The sequence below is a fragment of the Amia ocellicauda genome, chromosome 5 (assembly GCF_036373705.1).
Source record: "Amia ocellicauda isolate fAmiCal2 chromosome 5, fAmiCal2.hap1, whole genome shotgun sequence".
NCBI classification, from domain to species: Eukaryota; Metazoa; Chordata; class Actinopteri; order Amiiformes; family Amiidae; genus Amia; species Amia ocellicauda.
The window spans coordinates 52,288,603-52,310,197 of NC_089854.1; the positions used below are offsets into that span (position 1 = coordinate 52,288,603).

General features: G+C 42.0%; 1 non-coding gene and 1 pseudogene across 1 annotated transcript; both read left to right on the forward strand.

Moving 5' to 3' along the window:
- Positions 1–9,671: 9,671 nt before the first annotated feature.
- LOC136750653 (uncharacterized) lies at positions 9,672–9,741 on the forward strand (annotated as a pseudogene).
- Positions 9,742–10,323: 582 nt separating this feature from the next.
- On the forward strand, positions 10,324–10,400 carry LOC136750644 (small nucleolar RNA SNORD66). Its single transcript, XR_010816936.1, has one exon. It is a non-coding gene; the product is annotated as a small nucleolar RNA SNORD66 (small nucleolar RNA).
- Positions 10,401–21,595: the final 11,195 nt, after the last annotated feature.

The window sequence follows — 21,595 nt, forward strand, 5'->3', positions numbered from 1 at the left end:
TTAGCGAGTGGTCGTAGTTTTACAGTGAGAAACTCATTCTGAGTAGCAATATAATTTTCGAGTATTATCAGGATAAAATAATGAAAGGGATTGTGGACTTTCGTCTGATAGACAATCCCAGACTCAGGTAGGTCGTTTCATTAGTCAATGGGGTTTCTCTTATTGCAACAGGGTATGCTAAGCCTACATTTTGTGTGTAATAATGAAAGTAAAGTGTACAATGTGCGCACAAAATGTGACTAATAATGTATATGTTTTTCCGCCAGCTATTGTATTGAATCTTTTTCCATGTGATAATTAATTCACTGTCTTTGATAGATTCATAGTGAAACTGAAATATGGTATACACATGGTACCATGGTGTAAAATTTCAAACAAAGCTCTACGCTGGATGTATGTATATGCCACTGTACAGTTTCTGTTCACCTACCTTTGGCTGGCTATATATGCCCGTGCAGTTACAGTATGTGAAGTCTATACATGATCTTCAATTCAAAGTTTTAAAGCATGTATGTCATTCAATTCTTAGCTATCATTTGTCTGTTCTCTAAATGTTTATAAATGTTATTTGGTGCCATGGGTGCATAAACGGGCTAAGTGCTTATATTCTATAAAAGGGCTTTTTGTTGCAGGATGATGTACCAATTTTTTCTTTAAATATACATTAATACTAAGGAAACCTTGCTGATTACTGCTTAAAAAAGGTTTACAGAATACAGAATTAACTGCAGTCTGTTTTATAGATATTTGTGTCGTTTTTTTTCTTTGTTTCCTAGATTAGATTGAACCTATAGACTAGTCACGAACTCCAGGGCTGTATTATAAAATTCTAGAAAGGGTTTAAGAGAATGAGAACACAGTTACAATTAATAGCAAAAAAAAAAAAAAAAAACCTTCCAGTATTCAGTGTGTGCTTTGCAACTTTATCCAGAGTTAGACATTTTTTTTACAGCTGTAGCATAGGCTGCAAATGGCAGTTTCTTCTTGAAGTGCAACTTAATTCCAAGAAGTGGAACTGTGAGCCTTCAGAATTACAAATTATTTTCTTACCTGGATATTTTTATTTGTTTTATTGTTTTTGTCTTTTTTTGTTCTTCATTTTTTCCTGGTATTTCCACAGGGCACAGAGAGAACTGCTGCACCTGGAGTCCATGATGGATAAGGTGAGGAACCCTTCAGGATTTGAAACTGTCCTTGCATGATGAAGTCAGTTTAACATTATTTGCATTCCTGTAATTCTTAGCAGAGTATATTGGTAACCCATATGGCTGTAGGCCAGTGTGCATGTAAACACATTCATCTGTCTAAATGAATTGTAGGTGTGATTCTTCCTGTAAAAGTTTCCCTTTGAATATCCAACAGCTAATGTAAAGTGTCCACTTTAGTATAGCTCAAGTAAGCAATTCAGAGATTGTGTGCAATGAGAATCTATTTAGATTAATGTGCTGAGCCCTGCGTTGCCCTGAGCAGCCAACTGACTCTTTGTCCCCCCAGCCCTCAAGAAGGGGCACCTGGAGCTCCCAGCAGGACCAGAGGAAGCAGCCACGTAAGATCATTACTGGAGTATCATTCACAGCTGAGGTGAAGCTCCACAAGACAGAGAAGGCCTGGAAGCCAAACATAAGGAAGGCTACCACAGAGGACACTGAGACCATCAAGACAGAGGTATGTAGGAGCAGTGGACACGGTTCTTGTTTGTGGGGTGGGATAAATAACTAGCTAGTCTTAAAGGGGATTGTGGGTAAACTTGGTGCCCCTGTAATGATCTTGTCTGGACCTCTAATGATGGAGAAGCGGAATTGAGAGACTACATATGCTCACAAGCACCCACCTCTCCAGTACAAATAAAACCATGGACTTGGCCAAGGTTTACAGAACTAACCCTTTTTCCTTCCTTCCCTCCTCCCTCCTTTCCCCTTCACCAGGAGCTATTTTGCAGGATGCGCAGTATCCTGAACAAGCTGACCCCACAGATGTTCCATCAGCTGATGCGTCAAGTGACCGAGCTGACCATTGACACAGAGGAGCGGCTCAAGGGTGTCGTTGACCTAATCTTTGAGAAGGCCATCTCCGAACCCAACTTCTCTGTCACATACGCCCATATGTGCTGCTGCCTTATGGAGGTGAGAGAAGGAGTGTGGCAGGGGTGAGAGTGAGGTAAAAGAGGGAGGCAGGGAATGATAGAAGGTTGCAAAGATGCTACATGGATCAGATTCGTTTTGCTATGGAGTTGCATGAATCCTGGACCCCTGTTCATCTGTGGGTTTTCTCTCTGTACCTGTTAAAGCAAGAAGCTAGCCTACCACACAGACCATGCTTAGCTAATTCAAGTTTCCATCTTGCTTATGGTTTATGTTCTCCCTCCTCCTCTTTCTGTAGCTCCACGTCCCTACCACTGGCAAGCTGGGCGTGACTGTGACTTTACGCCAGCTGCTGTTGAGAAAATGTAAGACAGAGTTTGAGAAGGATCAGGGTGGCGCCGAGGTCGTTGAGAAGAAGCAGAAGGAGCTGGATGCATGCTTGGTAATAAAAACTAAATTAATATTTTTTAAATGTAAAGTACTGAAATTTGATAGTCCTTTATTGTAAATAAGGCACAGGTTGGTTGTGCAATCTCAGTATGAATAACATACACATATGTTAGTCCCAGTGAGAGATCGAGATCAGGCAAGAGAAAGTTTTATGTGATCCTGCAGATTCAGCCCGAGTTCAGCCAATCAGCAGAAGAAGGCACTGCTGAGGTCTCGCGGACTCCAACTTTAAAGGGGCAGCTACAGTTCATGAGCTGTGTGAGTGACACAGCAGCAACACCATCGTGTGATTAACTGCATCAACACAGAATTGTTCCTGTTAGAAAACGCAGGGGGACGGGGGCTGTACCTGCAATTAACATTAAGTTTCTGATGTCAACTCTACCAAACCAGTGTGGAGTCCAAAAACACATTTTAGCCGCCAGCAATATTATTTGGCCCCCAAAGCCCCCCAAATTAATTATAAATATATATTTTTAAAAAATGCTAAAAGTCCCAAATGCAATTTTCCAAGAAGGAAGTGACCCAACCTAAATAATGCAAAAGTTACATTTTAACTTAATCAACTTAACTTGTTATGCAAGTGGCGCCCAGCAGCAGATGGAGAAAAACGACACCAGTCAAGTAATTCATTTCAACAGTAATAATTTTGACTTCATTGACTTTACAAACAACAGGAGGGATTAATTGGAGTCTGTTTCTTCTGAGACAAGGCCCATATAACATAACTTCACTGGCTGAGGTAGGATATGTGGCTTAACAGCATCTGATTTTATTTTTTATTAGGCCTAGTTACAATTGCAACTGGCCAGATAGGTAGCATCCTACATAAAACAATAATTAAAAGAAAAAGAGGCAATGTCTGTGTCTTAATGTCTGTATCGGGAGTCTGGATAACCTGCTCCTGTAATGACAAAACAAACAGAAAATACTGTCAGCATGAGACCTAAAATAGCCCTGGATAAGCACCAATTATAATTATAATAATAATAATGATAATAATAATAATAATAATAATAATAATAATAATAATAATAATAATAATAATAATGATCATAATAATCACAATAATGTTAGGAGCCTATATGACTATTTATTAAATACTAAGTTACTTACTTAATGGGAAAAGTTGCATTTCCCCTCAGACACGATCTTTTGGATGTCAGGTGAGAGGGATGTGATTCTGATGCGCAGGCAGTCCTTGATTGACTCGTGTGAAAGCCAGTTCCTGTCATGAGTCTTCATTGCATTCAGAGAGGAAAATGAGGACTCACAGGTGTACGTTGGTCCAAAGATTGTTAGCACATAAAACGCAAGTTTCTTTATTATGCTGTATTCCTCTGAGCATGCCACCCAAAACGCACACAAGGACTCGGCACTCCTATGCGCATCCCTGATTTGGCTCGACGTCTGGAATTCAGTCAGCTCATAGGGGCGCCTTATCCAGCGAGGATATCGTTGTCTTATCAAGGGAGGAGAATTCTCCACCTGGACGGACTGTGAAAGGATCACGTACAAACGCAATGATGTCCTTGGGCATGCTGTAGTCTTCAAATCTGGTGTAGAAGTTGTCCCTCAGCTGCTTGATAAAATCTTTCATCACCTCTGTGACAATACTGCAGCCTGGTCCCTTTGCCTGTCGTTTCTTCAGTGTGCTGAAGTGCAGTAGCCTTCCAGATGACAAGTCCAAATCGAACAAGTCAAGCTTCCTAGTAAAGGTTTTCCACCATGTCCACGACTGTTGTTATTCTAACTACAGATTTAACCAGTTTAAGTGACAGAACATGTCAGCCAAGAAAGCATCATTAGAGAGGAATTCCACAATTTCCAAAATATGAAGGTGGTCAGCTGCAGTCCTCATTTTGCTTTTTCTGAGAAAATCCACAACCTGGTCATGCAGCTCACAGAATCGTTCTAGAGCTTTTCCTTTACTCAGCCAGCACACTAATCGTTGTGGGTGGCCTCCTCTGATTCTGTCACAAGCTTGTGGTGTTGGGTGCTTGATGTAGTGATACATAAATAAAAACATTAACGTATTTAAGAAAGCAATAGGCTATTAGTCTTGTTGTTTTCGTTGATTCTGTTGGTTGCATTATAATTATTACTGCATTTGAAAATGACCCCGCTAATACGCAGCGTTGCAGCAACTTAATAATACATGTGTTAGGTGGGAAGCTCTTTTTAATTGTTGTTTTATAAACAACAATCCCGAAATCCCGGGATTGATAAAAGTGCCCGGTATTGGATTCCCTACCCGGCACCCCTCCTTTCCACAATGTCCAGGGCCCCTCTCTGTGAATGCCAATGTGGACTGTCATTAAGTGCTGTCTGTGTGTGCAGGGCGAGGAGGCCAAGGGCAAGCGTCGCCGCCGGGCACTGGGCAACATCCAGTTCATCGGGCAGCTCCTCAAGGTGAAGATGCTCAATGAGAACACCATGCACAACTGCGTCATCGTCAAGCTGCTGAGAAAGCAGGATGAGGAGTCCCTGGAGTGCCTGTGCCGACTCCTCTCCACTATTGGCAAGGACCTGGACTCGGAGAAGGCAAAGGTAATGCCGCTATGCCAGACCGTGCCCTGGCTAAACATCCAGGAACGTCAGACTGCATACTGGTCCTCATATTCTTCTCTAGACATAATGAGCCAATACTGGAGTGGCAAGTTTGCCAGAAGAGAAAATTCCGTCTCACCAGCACTCCTGCATTGTTTTAAAATGAGCAAACTAGCCTTTCTTCTGCCATCAGCTTTCTAGAGTCACTGGGCCTCTAGACAGTGGTCTGAATAACTGCTTCTGTGCATCTGCAAGAGCTTTCCAGAAGGAACGCTGCTTCACTCAGTAGTATGAAGTTACTGCTCTGCCACGCTGTCTGGAATGTTTTCTAATCGTTCTGTCTGATCTTTTTACAAGCCCCCCATGGACCAGTACTTCAACCAGATGGAGCAGATCGTCAAAGAGAGGAAGACCTCCTCTCGAATCCACTTCATGCTGCAGGACGTCTTGGACCTGAGAAAGGTAATGACTGTTGAGAGAATAGAAACCTTCCTTGCTTTTAGCTTCCCACCCCCCCATTCCCTGCCTGGCTCCTGTTTTCTCTCTCTCCACTAATCACTGACTCATTCTCCCGTTCCTCAGGATAACTGGGTGCCCAGGAGGGGTGACCAGGGCCCTAAGACAATTGACCAGATCCACAAGGAAGCCCAGTTGGATGAGCACCGTGAGCAGATCAAGGTGCAACAGCAGCTCATGAACAAGCAGGACAGCCGACGTGGGGACAGGAATAGTGTCCCTGTCTCCAAGAACAGGCCCATCGACACCACCAGCCTCAGCAAGATCTCAAAGGTAACTGAGAGACACACACATGCTGCCACCCACTACACCCATCCACTTTTGGAGATTTTACACTCATCTTTTCCACTGTCTGCATAACCCTAAGTATAGTGATACCAAATTGACTTTTACAATGACTTTCAGCAAAACCCCAGTTTCTGATCCCTGTTTTGTTGGCAGCACTTGAGTGGTTTGGCAGGCTGTGTACTTGTTTACCTGCTTTAACGTTGGCATATTTGTTCTGTGGATCGTGCTTCTGCTGAACACCTCCATCAAAAATATACAGCATCATAGCTGAGGAAAGTTCAATGAATCTGCCTGCAATAGGATCAAGTCATGAATGTAACTCCAATAGAATGTATACTTAATACAGCTCAAGTAGGCAATTCAGAGATTGTGTGCAATGAGAATCTATTTAGATTGATGTGCTGCCCTGCCCTGCCCAGCTGACTGACTCTTTGTCCCTCCAGCCCTCAGGAATAGGCCACTGGGGCTCCCAGCAGGGCCAGAGGAAGCAGCCACGTAAGATCATTACTGGAGTGTCATTCACAGCTGAAGTGACGCTCAACAAGGCAGAGAAGGCATGGAAGCCAAACATAAGGAAGGCTACCACAGAGGACACCGAGACCATCAAGACAGAGGTATGTACAGGGTTCCAGTCATGGAAAATCCTGGAAAAGTCATGGAAAATGACCAAACAATTTTCAGTCATGGGAAATAGCTACACATATAACCCATTTACAACATACATGGGATATAATGTACACTCTGACAAAAAGAAACAGTTTCATGGTGCAGAATAAAATTGTATTAAATCCTGTTTAAACTTACCTTTTAGTACGTATTCTGTAATACACATGGTTATTATGAACGTCCCAGATGAATGTGCCAGATATTATGTATACAGGGATTTTCAAGACTTGGGAGAGTCTGTGTGAAGTACATATACGCTAAGCACAACTCCTATAACCATATAGCAACACAAAGAAGCTCGGTGCGTTCACAACACGCAGACTTCTGGCATTCTGCACAGATTCTCAAGATCATTGGTTGCGATCTTGTACTTCAAATTTACATAATTCTGAACAGAGTCTGACCATTCAGCCAGTAAACCCACAGTGTTTGTGTAGATTCTGAGCAGAATGACGTAAATCTGTGTACATGATCATGACTAAATTGGTCAGGATCTGCCAGAATGAGGATCTCCCTTTTATGTGAAATAAAGTTAATAGTAAAAGTTAATCACACGCACATCCAACTTAATTAGTAGGTGCAGGGTAGATAAAAATCCATATAAAGTAAAAATAAAGAAATACCTGCACACTTACCACAGCTCCAATGCACAAATAAAAAGTATTTATGTAACCCATGCTTCACTGGTTTTTAGCTAAAACTTTTCGATCTACACAAGATCTTCAGGATATGGATGTATAGACCAGGATATGGATCCTGATGAAGATCTCTTGTAGATTGAAATGTTTTTGTGAAATATAGTTCAACCTCGGATTCAGGAGGAACAATGTGGATTCCGTCCGGGCCGCGGAGCAATGGACCTGCTCTTTGTCCTTTCACGAATATTTGAGGGGGCATGGGAGTATGCTAATCCAGTCTACATGTGTTTTGTGGACTTGGAGTAGGCATACGACCGTGTTCCCCGGGATTTCTTGTGAGAGATGTTGAGGGAGTATGGGGTGCCGGGGCCGCTTATGCGTGCCATCCGGTCCTTTTATTCCCAAAGCAAGAGCTGTGTCCATATACTCGGTGTTAGGTCGAAAACGTGGTGGGTGTAGGACTCCGCCAAGGGTGCATCTTGTCTCCACTCCTGTTTGTGATTTTCATGGACAGGATATCAAGGCACAGCCGAGGTAGAGAGAGTATCCAGTTTGAGGGCATGGAGGTGGCATCTCTGCTGTTTGCAGATGATGTTGTGCTTCTTGCCCCATCCGACTGTGATCTCCAACACGCACTCGAGCGTTTTGCTGCCGAGTGTGAAGCGATTGGGATGAGAATCAGCACTTCTAAGTCTGTGGCTATGGATCTCTCTCGGAAAAGAGTGGATTGTCCGCTTCAGGTTAGGGGGGAGCAGCTGCTCTTAGTGGAGGAGTTTAAGTACCTCAGGGTTTTGCTCACGAGTGATGGAAAGGGGGAGCGTGAGATAGACAGGCGGATCGCTGCAGCGTCTGCAGTATTGCGGGCGCTCTATCTGTCCGTGGTGGTGAATCGGGAGCTGAGACCTCGGACAAGGCACGCGGTTTACACGTCAATCTACCTCCCCATCCTCACCTGTGGTCATGAACGTTGGGTAATGACCAAAAGGACGAGATCACGGGTGCAAGCGGTGAAAATGAGGTTTCTCCGCAGGGTTGCTGGACTCACCCTTTGGGATAGGGTGTGGAGCTCAGTAATCCAGGAGAGCCTCGGAGTAGAGTCGCTACTTCTCCAGATCGAGAAGAACCAGTTGAGGTGATTTGGGCATCTGGTAAGGATGCCCCCCGGGAGGCTGCCTGTGCAGCTCTACCGGGCACTCCCCAGTGGGCAGAGACCCCGAGGCCAACAAGTGAGCGCTCTGTTAGAACAAAAACCAGCAGACACAGGGGTTCACCAGGACCAGTGTTGAGAACCCCTGCCTACATCAAATGCTCAAACTTTATGTGTCCGTTGCATTTAAATTATGTAGCCAAATGTATGATATGCATATTTATTTAAAATCAAGTAAATAATAATACATATTGTTCTATTCAACAGATAAAAAAGAATTTCAAACCACAAACAAGTTCTACAAAAGTTACCAATATACACTGTTTATCCCAAAGCAGAGTTTCTTGTGCTGTTTGCACTGTCCTCAATGCCACAATGCTGACCAACCTTCATATGTGTGCCAATCATATAGCGCGATATTAATCACATGACCTCCAGCAAGCGTCTGTGTGTGCTGTACACTGCAAAACAGCTTCGATGTGAGTGCTGACAAGATAATGTCATAATATCAAACAAGCTTGTGAAGTAGTGTTTCATAACAAATAATTTCTGATAAGAAACTGAAAATAATATTGAGTGTTTAAAATGGGTATAAATCAGTAAAATCTAAACTCCTCAAATACAAAAATCAGGTAATTTATTGGTAAAAATCATTATTTATATATATTGTTTTAAAGAAAGAGAAAAATAATAATAAAAGCTTTTAGGTTTAAACAATCTAAACAGGTTTAAATCTAAAATACTTCTTTAGCAGCGTACAGGAATGGATTACTGTAGGCCCTGGCCATTTGTATATAACAAGGTATGTTTTTATTAATTAATTGAGCTGATTTATAGAAGTTTATATTCAAGGCAATTCAGAATTAATAAAAATACAGACTGTTAATGTTGTTTTGTATATTTTCTACTGTAATCAACATTTATACTACATATACATTGATCAGATAGTACTAGGTTTACTTTTGCATTTACATCTTTGTGTGCTCTTTATTAGTTGAGGGTAGCATGTTTTATAAAAGTGGATGGATTGGATGGCTGTAAGGGGAGGAGGAGGCTGTCATGACAAAAGCTGATTATGTGGTTCTTTCCTATTGTGTTTATCAATATCTTTATTATTTTCTGTGTGCATTTTCAACTTTCCCGCATTTTATTGTAATAATAATTTAGTTATGGAAAATCAGAAAATGACCATGGAAAAATCATGGACAAGTCATGGGAAAAAAAGATCTGATTTGCGTGGGAACCCTGTATGTAGGAGCAGTGGACACGGTTCTTGTTTGTGGGGTGGGATAAATAACTTGCTAGTCTTAAAGGGGATTGTGGGTAAAGTTGGTGCCCCTGTGTTGATCTCCTTTTAGTGCCATCATGTCTGGACCGCTAATGATGGAAAAGCGGAACTGAGGGGCTACATATGCTCACAAGCATCCACTGCTCCAGTACAAATAAAACCATTGGCCAAGGTTTACAGAACTAACCCTTTTTCCTTCCTTCCCTCCTGCCTCCTTTCCCCTTCACCAGGAGCTATTCCGCAGGATGCGCAGTATGCTGAACAAGCTGACCCCACAGATGTTCCATCAGCTGATGCGTCAAGTGACCGAGCTGACCATTGACACAGAGGAGCGGCTCAAGGGTGTCGTTGACCTAATCTTTGAGAAGGCCATCTCCGAACCCAACTTCTCTGTCACATACGCCCATATGTGCTGCTGCCTTATGGAGGTGAGAGAAGGAGTGTGGCAGGGGTGAGAGTGAGGTAAAAGAGGGAGGCAGGGAATGATAGAAGGTTGTGAAGATGCTACATGGATCAGATTCGCTTTGTTATGGAATTGTAATTTGTGGGAGCTCAGTTTTTAATGGACCAGCAGATGCCGGTCTTGTGAAGAGCATATCAAGAAGTATTGCTGAGATGGCACTAGTGCTCTTGCCATCACTCACCCACACTCTGTGTAAGCCAAGGTGTCGGTTTGTCCCAGTCCGTCTTAGTGTAGAGCTCCAGTGATGATCTCTTATTAGTGCCATGGTGTCTGGGCCTCTGGCATCTAGTGATGGAGGAGAGGAAATGAGGAGCCTCATTGAACACTTTCAGTTTCGTCCCACTCCAGAGTTATCTGGAATTTGTTTTGCATTCAATTCCAAACCATTCAATGAGATGAGCTGCATGAATCCTGGACCCCTGTTCATCTGTGGGTTTTCACCCTGATACCTGTTAAAGCTAGAAGCCAGCCTACCACACAGACTATGCTTAGCTAGTTCAAGTTTCCATCTTTCTTAGGGTTTATGTTCTCCCTCCTCCCCGTTCTGTAGCTCAGCGTCCCTACCACTGGCAAGCCAGGCGTGACTGTGACTTTCCGCCAGCTGCTGTTGAGAAACTGCAAGACGGAGTTTGAGAAGGATCAGGGTGGAGACAAGGTCCTGGAGAAGAAGCAGAAAGAGCTGGATGCATGCTTGGTAATAAAAACTAAATTAATTATTTTTTTAATGTAAAGGACTGAAATTTGATAGTCCTTTATTGTAAATAAGGCACAGGTTGGTTGTGCAATCTCAGTATCAATGGGCCAATCATTAAGCAAGCATTTGAAGCATCGTGCAAGCATGAATGTAAGTGGTGTGTACGTTTATTTTAAGGACTTTCATTTAGTGCTTGGCCATTTTGGTTTTTGACAACCTCATGTAACACACACCTGTACAACGGGCACGTGGCACAACGGGCTCAGAAATGCAATTTGAGACTTCCCAAAACAATTAGCATTGTGCCTAATTGACCATTGTGGTGCGAGGGCGCCTGCCTGTGGTGCTCTGACTGTCAGTGTTGGCTGGGTGAGGGGGCGGACCTCTGCAGCTCGGTGCAGCAGAGCAGATTGTTGTGATCTGGAGTAGATAGCAAGGCTGGATTTAGTTAATATAAAAATAACACTAGTGAATTAGTCACTATGTGGACAGTAGATAGTCAACCTTTACACCTGTGTTAGTACCAGTGAGAGATCGAGATCAGGCACGAGAAAGTTTTATGTGATCCAGTAATTGCAGTCACATGATTTACTGTGTATGTAGCTCTGGGTCTGATCCAAACTGCAGCGATCTCCTGGCACTAGGGAATCCAATCCCGGGATCTTGGACAGTTTTCTAGTCCCAAAATACCAGTATTGAAAACGTGAAATACACGGGATCAGGCGATTGTGGCTAATGAAAAATGTGACAGCACAGTAATTCTTGAACTCCATGCTGTAAGCTATTTATCAAAGAAAATGTGCAATAATTAATACAGAGGCTCATGATCTGTTCAAAATGTGAATCTGAAGTACAACCACCTGCAGATTCAGCCCGAGTTCAGCCAATCAGCAGAAGAAGGCACTGCTGAGGTCTCGCGGACTCCAACTTTAAAGGGGCAGCTACAGTTCATGAGCTGTGTGAGTGACACAGCAGCAACACCATCGTGTGATTAACTGCATCAACACAGAATTGTTCCTGTTAGAAAACGCAGGGGGACGGGGGCTGTACCTGCAATTAACATTAAGTTTCTGATGTCAACTCTACCAAACCAGTGTGGAGTCCAAAAACACATTTTAGCCGCCAGCAATATTATTTGGCCCCCAAAGCCCCCCAAATTAATTATAAATATATATTTTTAAAAAATGCTAAAAGTCCCAAATGCAATTTTCCAAGAAGGAAGTGACCCAACCTAAATAATGCAAAAGTTACATTTTAACTTAATCAACTTAACTTGTTATGCAAGTGGCGCCCAGCAGCAGATGGAGAAAAACGACACCAGTCAAGTAATTCATTTCAACAGTAATAATTTTGACTTCATTGACTTTACAAACAACAGGAGGGATTAATTGGAGTCTGTTTCTTCTGAGACAAGGCCCATATAACATAACTTCACTGGCTGAGGTAGGATATGTGACTTAACAGCATCTGATTTTATTTTTTATTAGGCCTAGTTACAATTGCAACTGGCCAGAAAGGTAGCATCCTACATAAAACAATAATTAAAAGAAAAAGAGGCAATGTCTGTGTCTTAATGTCTGTATCGGGAGTCTGGATAACCTGCTCCTGTAATGACAAAACAAACAGAAAATACTGTCAGCATGAGACCTAAAATAGCCCTGGATAAGCACCAATTATAATTATAATAATAATAATGATAATAATAATAATAATAATAATAATAATAATAATGATCATAATAATCACAATAATGTTAGGAGCCTATATGACTATTTATTAAATACTAAGTTACTTACTTAATGGGAAAAGTTGCATATCCCCTCAGACACGATCTTTTGGATGTCAGGTGAGAGGGATGTGATTCTGATGCGCAGGCAGTCCTCGATTGACTCGTGTGAAAGCCAGTTCCTGTCATGAGTCTTCATTGCATTCAGAGAGGAAAATGAGGACTCACAGGTGTACGTTGGTCCAAAGATTGTTAGCACATAAAACGCAAGTTTCTTTATTATGCTGTATTCCTCTGAGCATGCCACCCAAAACGCACACAAGGACTCGGCACTCCTATGCGCATCCCTGATTTGGCTCGACGTCTGGAATTCAGTCAGCTCATAGGGGCGCCTTATCCAGCGAGGATATCGTTGTCTTATCAAGGGAGGAGAATTCTCCACCTGGACGGACTGTGAAAGTATCACGTACAAACGCAATGATGTCCTTGGGCATGCTGTAGTCTTCAAATCTGTTGTAGAAGTTGTCCCTCAGCTGCTTGATAAAATCTTTCATCACCTCTGTGACAATACTGCAGCCTGGTCCCTCTGCCTGTCGTTTCTTCAGTGTGCTGAAGTGCAGTAGCCTTCCAGATGACAAGTCCAAATCGAACAAGTCAAGCTTCCTAGTAAAGGTTTTCCACCATGTCCACGACTGTTGTTATTCTAACTACAGATTTAACCAGTTTAAGTGACAGAACATGTCAGCCAAGAAAGCATCATTAGAGAGGAATTCCACAATTTCCAAAATATGAAGGTGGTCAGCTGCAGTCCTCATTTTGCTTTTTCTGAGAAAATCCACAACCTGGTCATGCAGCTCACAGAATCGTTCTAGAGCTTTTCCTTTACTCAGCCAGCACACTAATCGTTGTGGGTGGCCTCCTCTGATTCTGTCACAAGCTTGTGGTGTTGGGTGCTTGATGTAGTGATACATAAATAAAAACATTAACGTATTTAAGAAAGCAATAGGCTATTAGTCTTGTTGTTTTCGTTGATTCTGTTGGTTGCATTATAATTATTACTGCATTTGAAAATGACCCCGCTAATACGCAGCGTTGCAGCAACTTAATAATACATGTGTTAGGTGGGAAGCTCTTTTTAATTGTTGTTTTATAAACAACAATCCCGAAATCCCGGGATTGATAAAAGTGCCCGGTATTGGATTCCCTACCCGGCACCCCTCCTTTCCACAATGTGCAGGGCCCCTCTCTGTGAATGCCAATGTGGACTGTCATTAAGTGCTGTCTGTGTGTGCAGGGCGAGGAGGCCAAGGGCAAGCGTCGCCGCCGGGCACTGGGCAACATCCAGTTCATCGGGCAGCTCCTCAAGGTGAAGATGCTCAATGAGAACACCATGCACAACTGCGTCATCGTCAAGCTGCTGAGAAAGCAGGATGAGGAGTCCCTGGAGTGCCTGTGCCGACTCCTCTCCACTATTGGCAAGGACCTGGACTCGGAGAAGGCAAAGGTAATGCCGCTATGCCAGACCGTGCCCTGGCTAAACATCCAGGAACGTCAGACTGCATACTGGTCCTCATATTCTTCTCTAGACATAATGAGCCAATACTGGAGTGGCAAGTTTGCCAGAAGAGTAAATTCCGTCTCACCAGCACTCCTGCGTTGTTTTAAAATGAGCAAACTAGCCTTTCTTCTGCCATCAGCTTTCTAGAGTCACTGGGCCTCTAGACAGTGGTCTGAATAACTGCTTCTGTGCATCTGCAAGAGCTTTCCAGAAGGAACGCTGCTTCACTCAGTAGTATGAAGTTACTGCTCTGCCACGCTGTCTGGACTGTTTTCTAATCGTTCTGTCTGATCTTTTTACAAGCCCCCCATGGACCAGTACTTCAACCAGATGGAGCAGATCGTCAAAGAGAGGAAGACCTCCTCTCGAATCCGCTTTATGCTGCAGGACGTCTTGGACCTGAGAAAGGTAATGACTGTTGAGAGAATAGAAACCTTCCTTGCTTTCAGCTTCCCATTCCCTGTCTGCCTCTTGTTTTTTCTCTAGCCTCTAATCACTGACTCATTCTCCCATTCCTCAGGACAACTGGGTGCCCAGGAGGGGTGACCAGGGCCCTAAGACAATTGACCAGATCCACAAGGAAGCCCAGTTGGATGAGCACCGTGAGCAGATCAAGGTGCAACAGCAGCTCATGAACAAGCAGGACAACCGACGTGGGGACAGGAATAGTGTCCCTGTCACCAAGAACAGGCCCATCGACACCAGCAGCCTCAGCAAGATCTCAAAGGTAACTGAGAGACACACACCCACTACACCCATCCACTTTTGGAGATTTGACTCTTTTCTACTTTCTCCATAACCCTAAGTATAGTGCTACCCAAATTACTTTCAGCAAAACCCCAGTTTCTGAGCCCTGTTTTGTTTTGTTGCAGCACTTGAGTGGTTTGGCAGGCTGTGTAGTTGTTTACATGTTTATATTACAGTTGAAGGCAAAGGGTGGTCACACCAAATATTGATTTGATGTAGATTTTTCTTGTCTTCACTCACTTTGCATTTAGTTAATTGATAAATATAATCTATTAACATGTCTATTTGTGAAAGCATTCTTACTTTACAGCATTTTTTCACACCTGCCTAAAACTTTTCTACAGTACTGTGTATATATATGTGTATATTTTGTAAGTCACTCTGGATAAGAGCGTCTGCTAATAAATAATAGTTATATATAATCAGCACACATATTGTGGGGAAATTGAACAATTGTAGCATTTTTTTGCATTTCTCTCCATCCCTTCTTTCCAAGGAGACTGAGAAGAATAAATGTGAGCAGCAGTTCCTGCTGGACTTAGAGTCCATCTGTGCCGGCATGCAGAAACTCCACATTAGCGATGTGGTCCTGGAGAAGGTATGCAGCCCTCTGCTTGTGTAGAGGACCCTAGAGTTTTATATTCTTATTTTCTGCAATGTTCTGATGGATGTGTTTAATGCTGATATTGAACGGTCTCATTTGTACTTTTATACCATGTTGCATGTTTCTTGTCAGTTGCTTTGTAATTGTGATTGTAGTTGAATGCTGTGTGTGTGTTACCTGTCCACCGAGCCAGTTATTAGAAGACGTCCCAGTTTGCGTCGACTGATCCTCAGGAATGTCTTTTTGATTGAAAACATCAACTGAGTGTTATTTGACATCTGAAAATATGATATAGTGCAAAGTTGTTCAGCTGAAGCCATTCTGTATGTGGGGAAAGGACTCATTTGCATGCTCTGTTGCCTGTTTTTCTCTCTCTCCTGCAGCCCGGAGCGATGCACTCCAATAATCAGCAGGAGGAGAGCTTCTACAAATGGCGGTTCCGTAAAGACCTGCCCTCTCTGGGGTCCCTGGAGCGCCATAGAGACAGAGCAGAGCAGGCCAGGAAGAGAGAGCGGAGGACTTCTGTGAAACATGGCTGGCATTAGAAAGTGAAGGGGGGGGCGGGGGGATGGTGTATATATAGAGTTTACTGTACATCAATAAAAATGACAATTTCAAAAATTGAAGCACCAATCCTTCTCTGGCACCGATGAAAGCTGGAGAGTTATAATGGATCAACACACAATCATTTATTAATTTATTCTTCTCTGGCGAATGTCTAACCTACAAAAGGTGTCTAATCAATCCGAAACAGAAGTAGGATTGCTCTTAACAATGTGTATATATATATATATATATATATATATATATATATACACACAGTATATATATGACACTGATAACAAAGTAGGTGATTATATATTTTTAGGTGTAGGACAGGGATGGGTAACTTTAACGGTGGTGAGGGCCAATACATTTGCATCTTTACTACCAGAGGGCCAGATTACAAACCCGCACTCTCATTAATAGAATATTGTAAACCACCTTCCTCTACTTGGCTAATATAACTACTAATTAATTAAATAATCCTACATGTGTGATTATTGTTTTAGTTTTTATTATAAAAGCACTCCAGTTGCCCAAAGCTTTAGTTTTAGTTTAAATAAAAAAGCAGACCCATTATAGTGATGTGTGAATTATAACACAAAAGCAACAAAAGCTTACAAAAGCTTTAGTTTTAGTTTAAATAAAAAAGATAATCTGTCTCCCATCTTGGCTGGAATACACGGTTCTCGTGATGATTTTTTTATTTTTTTAGAAGTCATTGTATCCCGGCTCCTCTACTGCTGGCTATAGTAGTTGTGTGAAGGTTAAAAGTGCTTTTAATATTATTATTAGCCTAATTATTCTTGTAGTAATTAACTGAGCAAGCAATTATTGCATTGAACTGCGTTTGTAGCTGCCTGCCTGCTGGTAGGATGAAGCACAACTCCACCCCAATTAGGCTGTCCAAAATATTTCCGTGGGCCGCTATGACAGGTGATGCGGGCCGTATGTGGCCCCTGGGCCGCGAGTAGCCCATCCCTGGTGTAGGAAGATTGGAGTGCACTTATTTTTGGTGAAGGAGAAATGTAAAAAAAAAAAAAAACAGGTCAGTTGGAAATGCAGCTGGGACATTTCAGAAGACGACAGTGGATGTATGAAGAGTTGGGATTTCTCATGCGATAAGCCGGGCTGAGTCTGGACTGAACATTTTGATTTGCTGTTTGGAATCCACCCACCTCTCTGTCTGTCTGTCTTTTTTTTCCTCCTACACTTAACATGGGGACAAGAAGCCTTTAACAAGCCTGTAGTGGATTTAAAAAAATACAATACAAGTAAACAATACAAATCCTACATCCTAGACTGACTGGAATAACAGAAAGACACAGCGTGAATAAGAATGAAAAGTGCAGAAATGTCACAGATATGGAGCGTCGTGCTGACCTGGTTTATTCTGAGCAGATCCTTGATTCTTTCTTCTTTCTTGAGGGGCTCGTCCTGCCACTGCTTCAGGTAGGCTTGAAGGTCGACTTTGCCCTTCCCTGATATGGAGCAAAGCCCAGGTTAAATGCAGTAAAGTATATGTATTTCAATCCATCAATTTCCATTTGTATAGTGCCCTTTGCAGGGTAGCCACAGAGCGCTTTTACAGAGTGGTAAACATACAACAAACATAAAGCAAAAGAACAATACAATAAAATAAAAACTACAATAAAGTAAGCCAACATTAAATAAATAAACCATTAGGCACATTCTGTGAACATGTAATCAATAACTTAATAACTTAATAAACATATCTGACTGAACTGTCACATGGTTGTGTTTTGGGCGACACTCATGATTAGGCAACACCAGCTTCCTGCTTTCGGAGTGAAACACTATTGTTGACCATTCAGACTCATGACATGACACACAGGACTGTGTTGGTTATCTACAGGAGCTCAGTGTCTTTGGCACAACTGTCTTGAACTCTTTGAACTCAGCCCCATTGTTTTCAACCCACCAGCGGGTTGAGCTGTATCTATTAATAACGCATTATTATGGCCAGAAACATTGTTGTATCACTAGAAACTATCAAATGATAGCAAGATTGTGAAGATCACATGTTGCTGTGTGGAGATATTGACTTGCAAAGTAGGGGAAACATGTACTACATAATACATATCAAAAAAAATATCATAACTCCGTAAGTTTTCATCCAATTTTCACACAGTTTGTGTTAATGAGGGCTCTCTGTGAGTTCCGGGGTGAGGTACCGCCGGGGAGCGTTAACTGGGTGGTGGGAGTGATGAGGGCCGGAGAGAGAGAGAGAGCAAGAGAAAGCAAGAGAGAGAGAGTTTTGAGTTTTACAAAGCACTTTATTGAAACAAACACCAAGGAAACATGGAACAATCAGTAAAAGCAATTATACCATTAGACAACATAAACAAAACTTAGAATGGCAACATAAAGAGGAGTTCCCCCTCTCTGAGGGTACTTAGTGCATCATCTATGCACCACAATCGACTAAAAGTTTCAAGGTCCTTATTAAGTGTATAAAACCTATAATCAAGTAAAATCCTGGCCTTAATAAAACATTTAAACAACACAAAACAAGATTCTGCTCAACACTGGCACTAACTTTAGTTTTTCTTGACTTATAAATGGCCATTTTGGTCTGCCCAAAGGTGAAAGTAGCGATCTGCTGTCTCCCACACAGTTCCTTCCCACCACGAACACCATATATAAAAACAATAGTTAAAAAAACTGTTTAAGACCATTAAAAACTCTACTGACTGCACTCAAGTGAGGATCTAGCTGGGCACAATATAAAAAACAATGAAACACAGTCTCCCACTCCTCACAAAAAGGGCACCTGTCGGACTGTGCAGGGTTAATTACCGACAGGAGGGAGTTGACAGCAATGATGGTGTGGAGCACCTCCACTGCAAATCCCCAGCTCTCAAATTCAGCTGATACACACTGCGCCACACAGTGGAAGACACAAACACCACCACCGCGCTATTCACTCAAGAGGCTGAGCCAATGCTCTCGCCTCCGGTCACCTCTCCACGGGGCCCATCTTTACCCCGTACCAGCGAGGCAGCCTCTCAAAAGGGATTCCTTGACCTCGGCTTCCCCAGTCAGGGCCAACCCCCCCACAGAGACACCGATCTGCTGTTTAAACACCTCTTGTGAGAAAAAACTCCACCACAAAAAAAAAAAAACACGATAACAAAAGTGTAAAACCAGAGAAAAAAGACAAGGAAAACACAGTCCAGACCTGCAGCGCACTCCCACACACTCACACGAGAAGAGAGAGAGAGAGATTCTTTATAATTGTATTATTTATTTTCCATACATGTATGTAAGTTTAATTGCTTTGGCAATACACATTTGTTTGTTTGTCATGCCAATAAAACACCTTAAATTGAAATTGAAAATTGTGTGTGTGTGTGAGAGAGAGAGAGAGAGCTCCTGGATGGAAGAGACTGGGGAACACGGGTGCCTGTAAATGAGATGAACGGTCCTGTTTACATTTCAAATAATTATTCTCATCTCTTTATTTACTTCACCATCAAGAAGTAATTACCCTCTGGGTCGTTACAATAGTATCCACTTAGATCATGTCATGCTATTGTTCAGTGTGTAGGAGCATGTGATTTGTTTGATGTCATTTTGTCTAAAGTGTTATAAGCAGGAAGCAGTTGAAAAACACTTGGTGGGTTTAGTAGTTTTCGGGGATCACATGTCTCCTGATATGTCGGCTGCTACTACTACTATACTGGAGCGGTCAGAAGGATTTGTTTTGTTGGTGAACAGTGCTCAGGTTACAGTTGACGAGCAGATGGGTAGTGCTGGTGAGTTTTATGCCACTGAAATCTAATGTAATAAATAATAAGAGTGATCTTTAACAATTTCCAAAAAGGTGGAAGCACCTGGAATGTAGTGCTTTAAAGTCACCTGTTCTTTTACATTTTAGTTGATAAACAATATGTATTAGCTTATAAACCACAAAAAAAAAAAAAAAAAAAAAAAAAAATTATATATATATATATATATATATATATATATATATATATATATATATATATATATATATACACTCACCTAAAGAATTATTAGGAACACCATACTAATACTTTGTTTGACCCCCTTTCGCCTTCAGAACTGCCTTAATTCTACGTGGCATTGATTCAACAAGGTGCTGAAAGCATTCTTTAGAAATGTTGGCCCATATTGATAGGATAGCATCTTGCAGTTGATGGAGATTTGTGGGATGCACATCCAGGGCACGAAGCTCCCGTTCCACCACATCCCAAAGAGGCTCTATTGGGTTGAGATCTGGTGACTATGGGGGCCAGTTTAGTACAGTGAACTCATTGTCATGTTCAAGAAACCAATTTGAAATGATTCAACCTTTGTGACATGGTGCATTATCCTGCTGGAAGTAGCCATCAGAGGATGGGTACATGGTGGTCATAAAGGGATGGACATGGTCAGAAACAATGCTCAGGTAGGCCGTGGCATTTAAACGATGCCCAATTGGCACTAAGGGGCCTAAAGTGTGCCAAGAAAACATCCCCCACACCATTACACCACCACCACCAGCCTGCACAGTGGTAACAAGGCATGATGGATCCATGTTCTCATTCTGTTTATGCCAAATTCTGACTCTACCATCTGAATGTCTCAACAGAAATCGAGACTCATCAGACCAGACAACATTTTTCCAGTCTTCAACTGTCCAATTTTGGTGAGCTTGTGCAAATTGTAGCCTCTTTTTCCTATTTGTAGTGGAGATGAGTGGTACCCGGTGAGGTCTTCTGCTGTTGTAGCCCATCCGCCTCAAGGTTGTACGTGTTGTGGCTTCACAAATGCTTTGCTGCATACCTCGGTTGTAACGAGTGGTTATTTCAGTCAAAGTTGCTCTTCTATCAGCTTGAATCAGTCGGCCCATTCTCCTCTGACCTCTAGCATCAACAAGGCATTTTCGCCCACAGGACTGCCGCATACTGGATGTTTTTCCCTTTTCACACCATTCTTTGTAAACCCTAGAAATGGTTGTGTGTGAAAATCCCAGTAACTGAGCAGATTGTGAAATACTCAGACCGGCCCGTCTGGCACCAACAACCATGCCACGCTCAAAATTGCTTAAATCACCTTTCTTTCTCATTCAGACATTCAGTTTGGAGTTCAGGAGATTGTCTTGACCAGGACCACACCCCTAAATGCATTGAAGCAACTGCCATGTGATTGGTTGGTTAGATAATTGCATTAATGAGAAATTGAACAGGTGTTCCTAATAATCCTTTAGGTGAGTGTATATATATATATATATATATATATATATATATATATATATATATATATATATATATATATATATATATATATATATATATATAATGTTTTCAGGACAACCTCAGCAACACTTACATGCTTGTATAATGTAGTATTGAGTGGCAAATGTGTAATAATGTTTTTTTTTTGTTTGTTTATTATTGATTGCACACCACATACAGTAATATTGAAACGTTTTGACACTTAGAACATGCTTTGCATAGCCTTAGGTATTGAAATATGCATTGTTTTTCAATAAAATATATACATAACACTGAAGTAATGCCCCTTTTTTGCAAACTGACCCAGGTGAAAATTCATTTCTATTTCCTCTTGAGTTATTCTAAGCCCTATAATATATGATCAAATATAAT